The following is a 14,627-nucleotide window of genomic DNA, read 5'->3' on the forward strand; positions in this document are numbered from 1 at the left end:
CAAGTGAGCCGCCGCAGCCGGTGCTGTGCCAATCCGAAGCCGGGAACCAGGAACCTCTTCCAGGTCTCCCGTGCGGGTGCAGGGTCCCAAAGCTTTGGGTCATCCTCGACTGCTTTCCCAGGCCACAAGCAGGGAGCTGGATGGGAAGTGGAGCTGCCGGGACTAGAACCGGTGCCCATATGGGATCCTGGGGTGTTCAAGGCGAGGACTTTAGCCGTTAGGCCACGCCGTCGGGCCCGATTTTTTTCTTTTTTTAAAATTTGTTTATTTTTATTGGAAAGGTGGATATGTAGAGAGTAGGAGAGACAGAGAGGAAGATCTTCCATCCACTCCCCAAGTGGCTGCAATGACTGGAGCTGAGCCAATCCGAAGCCAGGAGCCAGGAGCTCTTCCGTGTCTCCCACACAGGTGCAGGGTCCCAAAGCTTTGGGCTATCCTCAACTGCTTTCCCAGGCCACAAGCAGGGAGCTGGATGGGAAGCAGGGCCGCCGGGATTAGAACCGGCACCCATATAGGATCCCTCGCAAGGCTTTAACCACTATGCTATTGCGCTGGGCCCTGATTTTTTTCTTCACAGTACACTTTTTTTTTCTTATTTATTATAACTTAGTGGGTATCCTAAATTTAGGCCAGCACCCTAATGTCCAGTTATTCAAAGTGTCGTCTGGAGACTGTGACAGTCCAGACAATAGAAAATGGTGACAGTAAGACTAGGTCTTCTGAAACACTTTTGGGACATGTCCATAACCTAACCTTTACCATAACCTTGAGCTCTTGGAAAGTCCCGGAAGAGAAGTGAGAATGCTTATCTCATTCCAGGATGAGATAGTTTCTTTTACAGCTCATGCAGTAAGCAGTATGCTGATTGACCCAAATTGTTTTCTGATAACAGAATGGGAAGGAACTTTTGGCTTGGTCCTGCTGTTCCTACTCAGTGTGATGCGGCTCTTACTGATTGGATAGCTTAGGGTGCACAATGTTTAAACTGGTTGTTCTACACAACTATAGTTGACTGATTCCTGCCATATACCAAGGTTCTCTTGGTTGATTGGATGATTGTTACTTCAAAATCTCTGAATATGGCTGGTTGAGGCTGTTACCCTGGGATGGGACAGTCTACTGGTCAGCACGGGCCAGTCCATAAAGGCTCCTGAGTTCCTAAGAGTCTGCTTCCGACTCTTTTCTGGGATAGATTTGGTCAATTTGCAAAGGGACCAGCAGTATGGCTGCCCCTGGGAGCATGTTAGCAATATAGACTGGCAGCTTGCAGCCCAGACCTGCTGGATGGAAATCTGATTTAAAAAGATCCCCAGGTGAATTCATAAATATGACAGCCTGAAAAGCCCAGCTGTAATTCACTGTACCTTCCTAAAAACACTGCTTTTATCCTGTCATCAGAATTTTAAATAGTTCCTGTTGCTTTCAAAAAACGTCAAGGTCCCAGGCTCATGTTTAAGGCCTTTGTAAGATGGACTTCATGGATTTCACCAAGATTTTGCACATAAAATGTCCTATTCCCCATAAATAGATGCATTTAATAATTCCATAAATATTCTTTTTTTTTAAAGATTTATTCATTTTATTACAGTCAGATATACACAGAGGAGGAGAGACAGAGAGGAAGATCTTCCGTCCGATGATTCACTCCCCAAGTGAGCCGCAACGGCCGGTGCACGCCAATCCGAAGCCAGGAACCTGGAACCTCCTCCGGGTCTCCCACGTGGGTGCAGGGTCCCAATGCATTGGGCCGTCCTCGACTGCTTTCCCAGGCCACAAGCAGGGAGCTGGATGGGAAGTGGAGCTGCCGGGATTAGAACTGGTGCCCATATGGGATCCCGGGGCTTTCAAGACGAGAACTTTAGCCGCTAGGCCACGCCGCCGGGCCCAATTCTATAAATATTCTAAGCATATTGAGAACCTTTGCTCATGGCTTTGTCTAGCTGGAATTTTCCCCCCATCTTCCTACATGTGCTTTCTGCAAAGATGAGCTCAGTTTCCACATCTCCTTCTTAGAGACCACTGCTGTTTACCTTGGTTTGCAATGTTCTTTCATCTGGAAATCTATAACTATGCCATTTTCTTTAATTGCAGCCTCTCCACACTCACAAATGCCAATACAATACAGTGCATAACTACTTTTCATTATTAGTCCATCCTTATCTGCAAACAGAAAAAAATGGGAAATAATGCATTCATGTGCTCCTATTTGGATTTTCATTGCACTCTAATGAGGGTGTGGTCATCTCACTGACATTTCATTACTCATCATTATCAAATAAGTGACTGTTTTGTAAGTGAAGATTGTAATCTTAGTCCATTTGTGCTGCTAGAGCACAATACTACAGACTAGGTCATGTATAAGCAATAAAAGATTATTTCTCATAATTGTGAAGGCCAGGGTATCCAAAATCAAGTCACCAGTAGGGAAAGATCTTGTTGCTGCATCCCGCAGTGACCCTGCTGTGTCCTCATACATTCTTCTGTATAGGAGCATTCGGAGGCTTGGCCTTATGATTCAATCACCACCCTAAAGGTCCTACCTGTTGATGCTACCACATTGACCATTATAGTTGTTGTTGTTGTTGTTTTAAAGAGTTGATTTTCTTTTTTCTTTCTTTGTTAGACAGTTAGAGGTCCCCTATTTGCTGGTTCACACCTTGTCTTCTCCCACCCCCAACCCAACATTGCAAATGTTTGTAACAGCTGGGTTTGGGCCAGGCTGAAACCAAGAACAGGGAACCCAATCTGGATCTCCTCCAGGAGTGGCAGGGACCCAACCTCCTGAGCCATCATCTGCTACCTATCAGGATGTGCATTAGCAGGAAGTTGGAATCAGGAGTGGAGCTGGGATTTGAACTCAAAAGAGAAAAGAGAGCCCAATAAGTATAAATTGTTAGTCCAGGCCCCTTGGATAGTTCTTTTCCTTCAAAGGTAGGAAAATTATGATTACTAATTGAAATAAATACAACAAAATGGACAGAAAAAGGGCAGAGTTTTTGAAAATAGAGTAATATATGGGCTATGCTCATTATTCCAAGCATTTGCAAACACAAGTCTTTAGGAAGCTTTTTTTTCCCCAAAGATTTATTTATTTGAAAGGCAGAGCTACAGAGAGGGAGCCACAGAAAGAGACGGAGCAAGAAAGATCTTCCATCTATTGCGTCATTGCCAGATGGCTGCAAGGCTGAGGCTGGCCTGGGCTGAAGCCAGAAACCAAAACCTTCTGGTCTCCAATGTGGGTGCAAGGGCCCAAGGAATTCTGCTGCTTTGCCAGGCAAGGAGCTGGATCAGAAGTGGAGCAGTTGATCTCACACTAGCTCCCATGTGGAATGCCAGTGTCGCTGACAGTGGCTTTATGTGCTGTGTCACAACACTGGTCCACACTGGTCCCTAGGAAAATATTTTTATTTTTGCTTTTAAAAATGTGTTAGTAGGCATGGATGTGTCATGCCAGTGGCTTAAGCTGATGCTGGGAATGTCTGCATTGCGTAGGTGAGACCCTGGTTCCAGTCCAGGCTAACCTGATTTCAATTCAGCTTCCTGTTAATGTGCATAATGCGATGTATGTGGTGATGGTCCCAGTACTTGAGTCCCTGCCACGCTTGTGGGAAACTCAGATGCAGTTGTCAGCTTCTTGGCTTTGGCCTGCATTAGTTCCGTCTGTTGCAGACATTTTGGGAGTGAACTAGTAGGCAGAAGATCTCAACATCACTCTCTCTTTTCTCTCCCCTCTCTCTCCACCCATTCCCTCCCCTCTCCTTTCTTCCCCTCCCCTCTATTCTCCTTCCCTCCCTTTCATTTCCTGTCCACCCCTCCCCTCTCCTCCCCTCCTCTCCCCTCTCCTTTTCTCTGCTCCCCTCTCCTTCCTTTCCCTCCTCTCTCCCCTTCTTGTCCCCTTTCCTCCCCTCCTATTTCTCTTCTCTCTCCTCTTTGCTCTTCTCCTTCTTCTCTCCTCCCTTTCCCTTCGCTCCCCTTCCTTCTCCTCTCCTCCTCTTCCTTTTCCTTTCCTCTTCTCTCCTGTCCTCCATTTGCCTTACAGGTAAAAGAAAATAAATAATAATTTTTAAAAGAAAAAAAGTAATAACCATTAAAAGTCAAATACTATTTCTCTTTGGGTGGTAACATTATAATTACTCTGCAATTGATTCCCCTATGGGAGAGGAAAGAACAGTACATTTTTTTCCCTTTGTTTCTTTTCTTTTTTTTTTTTTTAAGAATTCATTATCTTAATATTCTTAAAGAAGATTTTAAAATACCTTATAGGTGACTAAAATATTTGCATTGAAGAAGGAAGCCTAAAATTAAATATCCCTGTAATTGCTGTCATTTTGGAAGGCTACAGAGTTATTTCAGTTATTCTGTCATTACCTAAAAAAGAGGTCAGCAAACTGTGGCCATTGTGCTTGATGTGTCCCCCAATTTGCTTTTGTAAATAAAATTATATTGGAATATAGCTAAGCTCATTATTTAGGTAATGTCTGTGACTGTTGTCACATATGAGTTGACTTGTTGACAAGAATCCATGACCCACAGACCCTAAAATATTTACCATATGAAACTTAATATAAAAAGTTTGCTATGGGCCCAGCGTGGTAGCCTAGTGGCTAAAGACCTCACCTTGCATGCACCAGGATCCCATATGGGCACCGATTCTAATCCCAACAGCCCTGCTTCCCATCCAACTCCCTGCTTATGGCCTGCGAAAGCAGTAAAGGACGACCCAAAACCTTGGGACCCTGCACCCATGTGGAAAACCCAGAAGAGGTTCCGGACTCCTAGCTTCAGATCGCCTCAGCTCTGGCCATTGCGGTCACTTGGAAAGTGAATCAGCAGATGGAAGATCTTTTCCTCTGTCTCTCCTCCTCTCTGTATATCTGATTTTCTAATAAAAAATAAGTAATAAATCTTAAAAAAGAGAGAGAGAGAAATAAATTACCTGAAACCCAGTTACTACAATGTTGGATGTGGGCTTCCCATACCAGCATCTTAACTGCCAGGAACCAGAACCTCCTCCAGGTCTCACATGCAAGTGCAGGGTTGGAAGGCTTGTGCCATCCATGCCTGCTTTCCCAGGCCACAAGCAGGGAGCTGGATGGGAAACGGGGCTGCTGGGATTGGACTGGCACCCATATGGGATGCTGGCGCTTTCAAGGATAAGTTTTTAGCTACTAGGCCACTGTGCCGGGGACCCTCCCCCAATCTTTAAAAAAAGAAAGGTTTGCTAATCCCTAGTGTAAAATAGTTGTGGGTTTTAGAGACATGGTTTTTTTTTTTTTTAAATAACACCAATATTAATTTGCCTAGGAAGAATGGGTTTTTCAAACTTTCTAATAATCATTTGAGATTAAGAAGTGGTTAATAGTTTGGATGATCCCATGTTCTATGTTCTGATCAATTTTGTCCAAAATAGAACGTGGATGTATTGAAAATAACCACACTGATTTTATTAGGCAGTTCAGAAATGGGCTCTGAAGCTCTGACGTGAGATACCCAGAAATGTCTGAGCAACAGCAGTGTCAGTAAAATAAACACATTTGTCGTCTATTCTGCCTTCTTTAAAAACGGATCATTAATTAAAATGTGGACATGATTTCAACACAACTGGACAAGTAAGTTGAGCTTCATATGTAGAATTACACAGCCCAAGGCAGTTGTGTGTTAGAGATTGTACTGGACTCAAACACATAATCCTAAATTTAGTCAAACCATCTGAGCAACTTTTAATAAACAGTGAGAACAGACCGTTCTGTGAAGTCAGTCACATTTTCAGTGCTCAGGCTAAATAAATACTTTGGCCAGCCTTGAGTCAGTAAGCAAAGGGAAAAATAAAAACTGACCCTGAGAGAAATTCCTCTCACCTTACCTGTGGTATTACTGAACTTGACTTTTCTTGCAACTTTCTATTCTGCAGCTTTTTCAAACGTATGCAGAAATCATCTCTTTCTCCCTCTTTTTCTCGCCCTCCTTTCCTCTTCCTTTTACTGAATCATTTGAGAAGAAAGTGCAGACATTCATGGAATCTTACTCCTTACAGAGCTCAGGATACACCACCCCAAAAACAAAGGGCTTGTCACATTTAGCTTTTTTTTTTTAGGCCAAAGGAATTTGAGAATGGCAGATGTAGGAGAGACTCTGACCTTGCCCTGGGCAGGTCAGAGGCCTTCATGGGAGAGCTGCCCTCTGTGCACCCAGAAGAGAGGAGCAGCCTCGTCTCGGGAGCTGGTATGACAGTTTGGAAAGGAGTCTAAAGAGAAGGCCTCGTTCCTTGTTTACCACTCTAACCTCGCATCTCTCTTGCCTCGTCATGTTTTTCCATGGTTTCCCATTTTTTATAAACCTAGGTTAAACAGTCAGGTTTAGGTTTTTCTTCAGTTCTTCTTTTCCTTATGAAGGCTTCCATATCATGTAAAACATGCATTAGACAAATTTGTTTGCTTTTCTCTGGTCAGTTTACAATCTTACTAATTTACGATTATCAATTCCATTAGATCCTTTAGTCATGATTCTGTAGAATGTCTGTAAGAATAGTTTTCTCTGCTTTTCTGGATATTCATTTCATTAGAAAAATTTTAGAAGCATAGAAAAAGATGGACAAAGTGAAAAAGCTCATAAAAGTAACGAAGTTTGGCTCCCTCCCCAAGTAGCCACACTGGGGTGAGATTGAAACCGGGAGGCAGGAATTCAATATAGGTCTACTACAGGTACAGTGAAAGTACCTGGACTTCACTTGCTTTTTAGGTTATCAGATGGCACTTATCATTCAAATAATCATACTGGATTTATACTCAACTATCTAGTTCAAGTTGGAGAAGAATTTCAGACAAGGCAAAGAGTATAATGTCAGGCCATAGTTCATAGCTATAAGTGAAAGTGAAATTCACCGTTGGCACTAGACTTTAACCCAATGGTAGATATTTCTCTTTCATCATTTGTTATCATTTGTAGTTGTGGACAAGTACCTTCTGAAGGCTTAGAAATAAAAGGCAATGTGACTGTCCTCTGGGAATAAAATGTAGACCTAGAGCAGATGGGCATTAAATTTCTTGAAAGAGAAAGGCTGACTTGCCAGCTGAAATGTCAGTAACCTGATTGAACATAATTTATTGTATCTAAATATACCAGTAAAAAGGGATTGATTGGCCTTCAACTCCAAGATAAAGAAACACATAAGCAAAAGTGGCAGTTACATCCAAACTCAGTAGGAGAAGAAGTATTAGCCATTAGCCATTAGCTTGCATGTTTCTTGTTCTGTCAGCTAATGGAATACTAAGGATTTTGTCCTTACAGATGATCTCAACAAAGATGGGTGATGTAGTTATGATTGCTAGCAGAAAACCAGTCAGGTTTTACTTTCTTCATCTCGTCCTTTCTTTATGAAGGTTCCCATGTCACGTAAAACATGTACTTAAAAAATAAATAAACATGTATTAATCAAAATTTTCTCTTGCTAATCTGTTAATTTTGTTACTTTTGTCTTAGATGCTACCTGCTTGCCTTCAATGATGTGTTGCTAATAGTCCCCACTGTTTCTTCTCCCTTTATTACTTAAGAATTAATATGTTAGGGGCCCGGCGGCGTGGCCTAACGGCTAAAGTCCTCGCCTTGAACGCTCCGGGATCCCTTATGGGCACCGGTTCTAATCCCAGCAGCTCCACTTCCCATCCAGCTCCCTGCTTGTGGCCTGGGAAAGCAGTCGAGGATGACCCAAAGCTTTGGGACCCTGCACCCACGTGGGAGACCTGGAAGAGGTTCCTGGTTCCCGGCTTCGGATCGGCGTGCACCGGCCATTGCAGCTCACTTGGGGAATGAATCAACAGATGGAGGATCTTCCTCTCTGTCTCTCCTTCTCTCTGTAAATCTGACTTTTCAAAAAAATCTTAAAAATCTTTTTTTAAAAAAGAAAATTAACATATTAATTCTTTTTTTTAAAGATTTATTTATTTTATTACAGTCAGATATACAGAGAGGAGGAGAGACAGAGAGGAAGATCCTCCATCCAATGAGTCACTCCCCAAGTGGCCTAAACAGCTGGAGCTGAGCTGATCCAAAGCCAGGAGCCAGGAGCTTCTTCCTGGTCTCCCACATGGGTGCAGCCTCCCAAGGCTTTGGGTCATCCTTTACTGCTTTCCCAGGCCATAAGCAGGGAGCCATCTGGGAAGTGGAGCAGTTGGGACATGAATCAGCACCTGTATGGGATCCCAGCATGTGCAATGCGAGGATTTAGCCACTGAGCCATTGTGTTGTGCCTGAAGTGTTTAATTTTCACAAGACATAAAGATCATGCTTCCTAGGTTCTTTCAAGGCTATGTGAATGATCATCAGTGACATCTATGGGATACACTGAAAAGGTGTGAGCAACTTTCAGTAAACGTCTTTTTAAGGAAAGGCCATGATTCGTTTCACCTCTTAGTTATTGCTGTGAATTTAAAAGTTTACGTCAATGCCAAAGATGAAAAAGTTATCTGTAATCATGGAACTGAAACTGTGTGTTGAACATGAAAAAGCAACAAAATAGAGGGAGATTGGAGGACATCCATTTCCATCTGAGCCTATTTCATATGGAAGTAACTTTTGTGAGCTATTGTACCTGTTCAAGTTGCTAATATTTGGGGATTTCTACCACTCACAGCTGAAGTTTGTTTCACATGAATGCCATAGACTATGCTAATTTTCTTTTTTTGCTCTTACAAATTACCATAAATTTAGTCACTTAGAGTAACACAAATTTATTTTCTTGCAATTCTGGAGCTCAGGAACCCAACACGAGTCTCACAGATGTAAAATCAAGGTGTTTGGCAATGCAATACTCCTTCCAGAAGCTTCCTGTGAGCGTCGGTTTCCTTTCCGGCTCCTTGAGGCTGCCTGTATTCCTTGGCTTCTCACCTCTTCCAGGCACCACTCCAGCCTCTTGCTTCTGTCACCATATCTCCTATTTCTGCTTTGACCTTCTTGTCTCCCTCCTATAAAGACTTTTGTGATGACGTTGTACCTACCTTTAATCCAGGATAATCTTTCCATCTCAATTTCCTTTTGCCATAAAAAGTAACACCTCTACATGTTCTGGTGTTAGGACATGGAGCTTTATTGGTGGGCTTTATTCTGTCTGCCATTGGATGGAGTTATATATATATGTATACATATACATATATATAAAGATTATTTATTTTGGGGCTGGTGAGGTATCTCAACAAGCTAATCCTCTGCCAGCAGTGTCAACATTCCATATGAGTACCAGTTCTGGTCCCAGCTTCTCCACTTGTGGTCCAATTCCTGCTTGTGGACTAGGAAAGCAGCAAAGGATGGTTCACGTTCTTGGGCCTCTGAACCCATGTGGGAGACTTGAAGAAGCGTCTGGCTTCGGATCTATTTATCTGCGGCTGCTGTGGCCATTTGGGGAGTAAAACAATGGATGGAAGATCTCTCTCTTCTCTCTTCTCTCTGTAAATCTACTTTTCAAATATAAGTAAATTGGGCTTCTCCCTTTATCTCCTGCTTTATCCCAGATACAGAAAAAAAAAATAATGTGGAAAAAATAGTCTTACCCACTTTCATGTAGCCCTTGACCCTTTTTGTACCCTAATCAACTATGTAAAGATTGTTAAAATGAAGCGGCTTTAAAAAACAGAAAGATATGAATGTAAAAAAAATAAATAAATTTAAAAATTCTGTTTATTTATATTTGAAAATCATAGCAACAAGATGAAGCCAGGAGCAAAGAAGACCATCTTAATATCATACAATATCATACATGATGAAAAGGACCTAAGTAATGAGTCATTTGAAAGATATTCAGCACAGAGAGTAGGCATGTCTGAGAAAAAGCAGCTGGTGTGTCTCCTAGACGAAGATGACAAGTTCAAGGAGTTCCCTGTTAAAGATAAAGGTGGTTTAGAAAAAGAAGAGGATGTGTGTGTCTGGGAGGATGCTTGGGATGAGGACAATGTAGAGGAAGGTTTCTCAAATCAGTTGTGACCTGCACTGGAGAAACATGGTTGTAAGCTGGAGACTTTGTGCTCTTTAGGAGCAATGTTGAAGTAACCTATGTCTGACTGTTGGCTAAATTCTAGGATGGAGAATTCAAACTGAATACTTTAAAAATCATTTTTGTTATCTGATTGTATTTATTTTTGTTTTTGTAACAAACACAATAAGTAAGTGTTTTGTTCTAATTTTGAAAAACACATTCCCCCAGAATGTAAAAGGTCCAAAACTGTCTCTCCTAAACAGTGAAATGACTAAAATTGAATATTCAGTGTTACCAACACCATCCCTTATATATTTAGGAAACTGAAGTATAAAGTACGAATAGCAAGTTGGATTTATTGAGATAACACTGGATCATGACTCCCTGGAAAGTGGGAGAACAGATTTATTCTTACCACTGAGCTCCTGATTCAAAACTTTGTTCTGTGTCCTTGGCCTTGAATTCCCTTTTTCTTGGTTTACTAAACTCCTAATTCTCCAAGATTCACATTAAATATCAGATTCTCTGAGAAGGCTTTTTCACCCACTGGGAAGCTGACCCTTTCTATCTTCTTCACTACCATTCAACATTGTACTTTTGGTTCTTGAGGATAGGGAACGTACCTGCATCTTTACACAATGGATCTTCACAAAGTTTGTTCGGGGGCCAGCACTATGGCATAGTTGATTAAGTCATCACTTGGGACACTAGCATCCCACAAGGCATCAGCAGATCAAGTCCTGGCTGCTCCATTTCCAAACTCCCTGATAATGTTCTTGGAAAAGCAGTGGAAGATTGTTTACACATGAGAGAGAGAATAAAGATGGGAAGATATTTTCTTTTTTCTGATTTATTTTCTCAAATGACTGAAAATGACCAGTACTGGCTCAGGCCAAAGCCAAGGTTTGGGAGCTTCATCCGAGGCACCCACATGGGTTTAGGAGTCCAAGCACTTGGGCTGTTTTCCACTGCTTTTCTTAAGCACATTAGTAAGGAGGTGAATCAGAAGTGGAGCATGTGGGATTAGAATCAGCACTCAGATGGGATGCCTATATCCCAGGAGGTGGCTTACCGCTTTTTGCTATGACTCCAGCCCCAGATAACATTTTTTTTTAAAGATTTACTTATTTTTATTACAAAGTCAGATATACACAGAGGAGGAGAGACAGAGAGGACGATCTTCCATCTGATGAGTCACTCCCCAAGTGAGCCGCCACGGCCGGTGCTGCGCCTATCCAAAGCCAGGAGCCAGAAACCTCTTCCGGGTCTCCCACGCAGGTGCAGGGTCCGAAAAGCTTTGGGCCGTTCTTGACTGCTTTCCCAGGCCACAAGCAGGGAGCTGGATGGGAAGTGGAGCTGCTAGGATTAGAACCAGCACCCGTATGTGATCCTGGAGCGTTCAAGGCAAGGACTTTAGCTGCTAGGCCATGGCACCGGGCCCCCAAATAACATTTTAAAATAGTTGGCATTGAAGATGAAGGCGGGCCCGACGGCCTTCCAGGGAGCTGGAAGGGAAGTGGAGAACCCAGAACATGAAATGCCGCCCATAGGGGATCTCAGTGTTTGCAATATAAGGATCCCATATGCTTTCTCAGATGCCTTAAGAAGGAACCGGATCAGAAGTGGAGCAGCTGGGGCTTGATGCAGCACTTGTAGAGAATGCCGGCATTGTAACCGGTGGCTTTACCCACTATGCCTCAATGCTGGCCTCAGGTGTGTAGTTTTGTGCTTGTTGAATTTAAAGTGTCTATTAGTCATCTAAGTGGAAGTCTTAAGGAAACATACTGGATAATGGGAGCTCAGGAGAGAAATGTAGGCTGGATACTGCACATACTAGATGGTAGCTAAATCTATGAGACTAAGTGATCACCATATGAGTAAGTGAAGATAAAATGGGAAAAGGTCTCAAAACTGAATCTTGGGATTCCCCCACTCCTGAAATGGAGAGAATACAACAAAAACTGAGGGGAACAGTTGAAGAGGGAGTAAGACAAGATAAGTGTGCTTCTGAAATCCTAGAGGTTCAGGAAAGAGTAATCATATTCTACTGTTGAGCAAGTAAAGATGAAGATGGAGACCTAGTCTTTGTATATTCTAATAGGGAGGTTGAGGTGATCTTAAGAGTAACTTAATTTATGTAGATAGGATGAAAACACGACTGCTTTAGGTTTGGTAGAGAATGAGAAGTGAGATATTGGACATGGTGCATAAACTCAACCTCTAGGGAAGGAAGAAATACAAGAATTGAAGAAGAAGAGGAAGCAACAGAACATTTTTCAAAAATGGGAGAAATAATATTCATAGGATGTAAAAGATCTCGCAGAAAGCAAGGAGTTAATGCAGGAGTTGAGAACACTGTTGGAGCGATATTGCACCTAGCCCACAGATAGAGCAGTGTCCTTCTCACAAAGCTGAATGTTCCTCTAGCATCATAGAAAGAAGCCCAGAAAAAGGGGCACTGATACAGGTAGCAGGTGTTGCTGGGGGGTCTATTTCCTCAGTGAGATGGGAGTCAAAATGATTATAGGTGACAAGTAAATATTTAAGGCTTGAAGACAGGAAAGATAGGAAATAGTCACTGAGGTAAGTAGGAACGTGGTCTTTAGTAAGCATAATGGTTGAGTTGCCGGGAGTATCTCAGAGTTGTCAGAGGAAGACAAAGAACCGGAGGGCATATGCAAATTGATTAAGTGGATTTAAGGTGGGTGAGGGATCAAATAGATGCATATATAAATGAATGGCTTCCTCACTAGAGATGTATTTTTCCCCTCCCATCCGTTGATTTAAACATACTTTATACTCAGTGGCTATAAGAAATGTACTGTCCAGAAAGCATGTTCCATGTTAAGCTAGGAAAAGTCTCTCTTGAGCAGGAGTAGGTTGAGGGGGTAAGGGCAGGTGTTTGGCACTGCGGTTCAGTCACTGCTTGGGAGATCAACATCCCATATTAAATTGCCTGGTTCAAGTCCTAAGTCCTCTGTTTCTGGTCCAGCTCACTACTAATGTAAACCTTGGGAGACAGCAGGTGATGACTCAAGTCCTTGGATTCCTGCCTCTCACATGGGATGCCCAAATGTGTATGCTGGCTCTTGTTTTCAGCCTAGTCAAGCCCTGACTCTTGGAGGTGTTTAGGAAATAAACCAGAGGGTGGAAAAATCTCTCTTTTCCTTTCAAATTAATTAATCAGTGGGGAAAATGTTAAATCACAGGTCATGATGTAAAGGGATTTTTCTCGTTAAGTATTCCTTTAGATGATTTAAGATTCCTCATTCAAACATTGGCTCATTTGAGTAGCAAAACACACTGATGCATGCTGGAGGGTGACTCATGGAAGTTTCCACAAACTTTTCTTTTTGGCTGAAACTCATGATCTTTATTAATGCCTGGTAAATGGTATTTGGGTAGTTCTTAATTAGGAGTTTGTGTCAAGGGCCATGTGGGTGAAGGAACTCTTACTCCCTTTGTGCCACTGTTTGACTTGAGTTTTGTATTCAGAAGGCAAAAAGAGAGGTAAATATTACTATGTGTCCTTGGCCAGGAGGAAGATGTTTGCAATGCAGTTTCGTTTACTCCAAGTTGGAGACCAGAGAGAGAGGTAAGGACAAGCAATATTTCTTAAGAACTTACGTATATATCACCACACTTGTAATTTCCACCTCTCTCAGACTTAAATATAACACCGTACATAACCAAATAAACAGCATGGCAACTCCCTGGCCACAGCCTCTTCACTTTATGTCCCCAGGGACCTTGGTGACTATGGAGTGTGTATGCTATTTTTAGAACTATTAGCCTAAAAATAGATGTGTACAAATAGAAAATGCATGCTTGTTGCACTCAGGCTTGCCAACTTGCCACGTCCTAGAACTCCTAGCTTGGAAGCATGGCTAGTGTCTGTTAGCCTATTACCTAGAAATCTAAATGAGGGAGAATCAAAGTCTTCCAATAAATGGCAACTCTTACTCAAGCCAGTGGTTCTAAACAGGAGCATTACTTTGGATGTGATTTGTGAATTGTGGCTACATTTTTGGTTATCACAATGATTGCTAACCTAATATTTGGTGGCAAAGGGCCAAGAATGACATATGTGTGGAACAGTTCCATAGAACAAAGAAGCTATTCTGCATGACATTCCAATGTCCTACAGGGCATTGATGTGACTGAACATCTGTTCATAACTATTTTCACATAGACCCTAACTCTAATTTTGTAAGTGGTTTATATTATGTGTAAACTTCACTTCAGGTCAATGAAGGAGACATTTACTACAAAAAGGGATAATTGGTCTGATACAGTTGTTCACTGCTGTTCTAGATACTCTGTAGCTATCCTGAATATTCTTTTCTTCGTAAATTTACAGGTTTTCTCCAACTTCATTCATTTATAACTATAAGAGATGGGGAAACATCAGGCCCAGTAGTGTTCATTTAAATCCAGAAGTATAAGGAATCTTAGTTGAGGTCTGGCTGTGATTCTTCCCTCTTACCCTATACTAGGAGAAAACTAAAAATAGAACTGCCTACATTTCTTATGGAAAAGGAAATCACAGAATGTATGAAGAGGAGACAGAGGCGCCTCCAGCTGGGGAGAGCCTGTGGGGAAGGAGGTAGGCAGCAGCCTAGGCAGAAAGCCCTGTGAAGTGGCGTGTGCTGTTCTCTCAGTT

General features: G+C 42.2%; 1 protein-coding gene and 1 pseudogene across 2 annotated transcripts in view; both read left to right on the forward strand.

Annotated features, from left to right (window-relative positions):
• The window catches only part of ACYP2 (acylphosphatase 2), a 219,876-nt gene that overhangs the window by 32,469 nt on the left and 172,780 nt on the right, over positions 1 to 14,627 (forward strand). The window lies entirely within an intron of this gene.
• Positions 9,808 to 10,038, forward strand: LOC118759770 (26S proteasome complex subunit SEM1-like; annotated as a pseudogene).

The sequence above is a fragment of the Ochotona princeps genome, chromosome 8, assembly GCF_030435755.1.
Source record: "Ochotona princeps isolate mOchPri1 chromosome 8, mOchPri1.hap1, whole genome shotgun sequence".
In the NCBI taxonomy this organism is placed as follows: Eukaryota; Metazoa; Chordata; class Mammalia; order Lagomorpha; family Ochotonidae; genus Ochotona; species Ochotona princeps.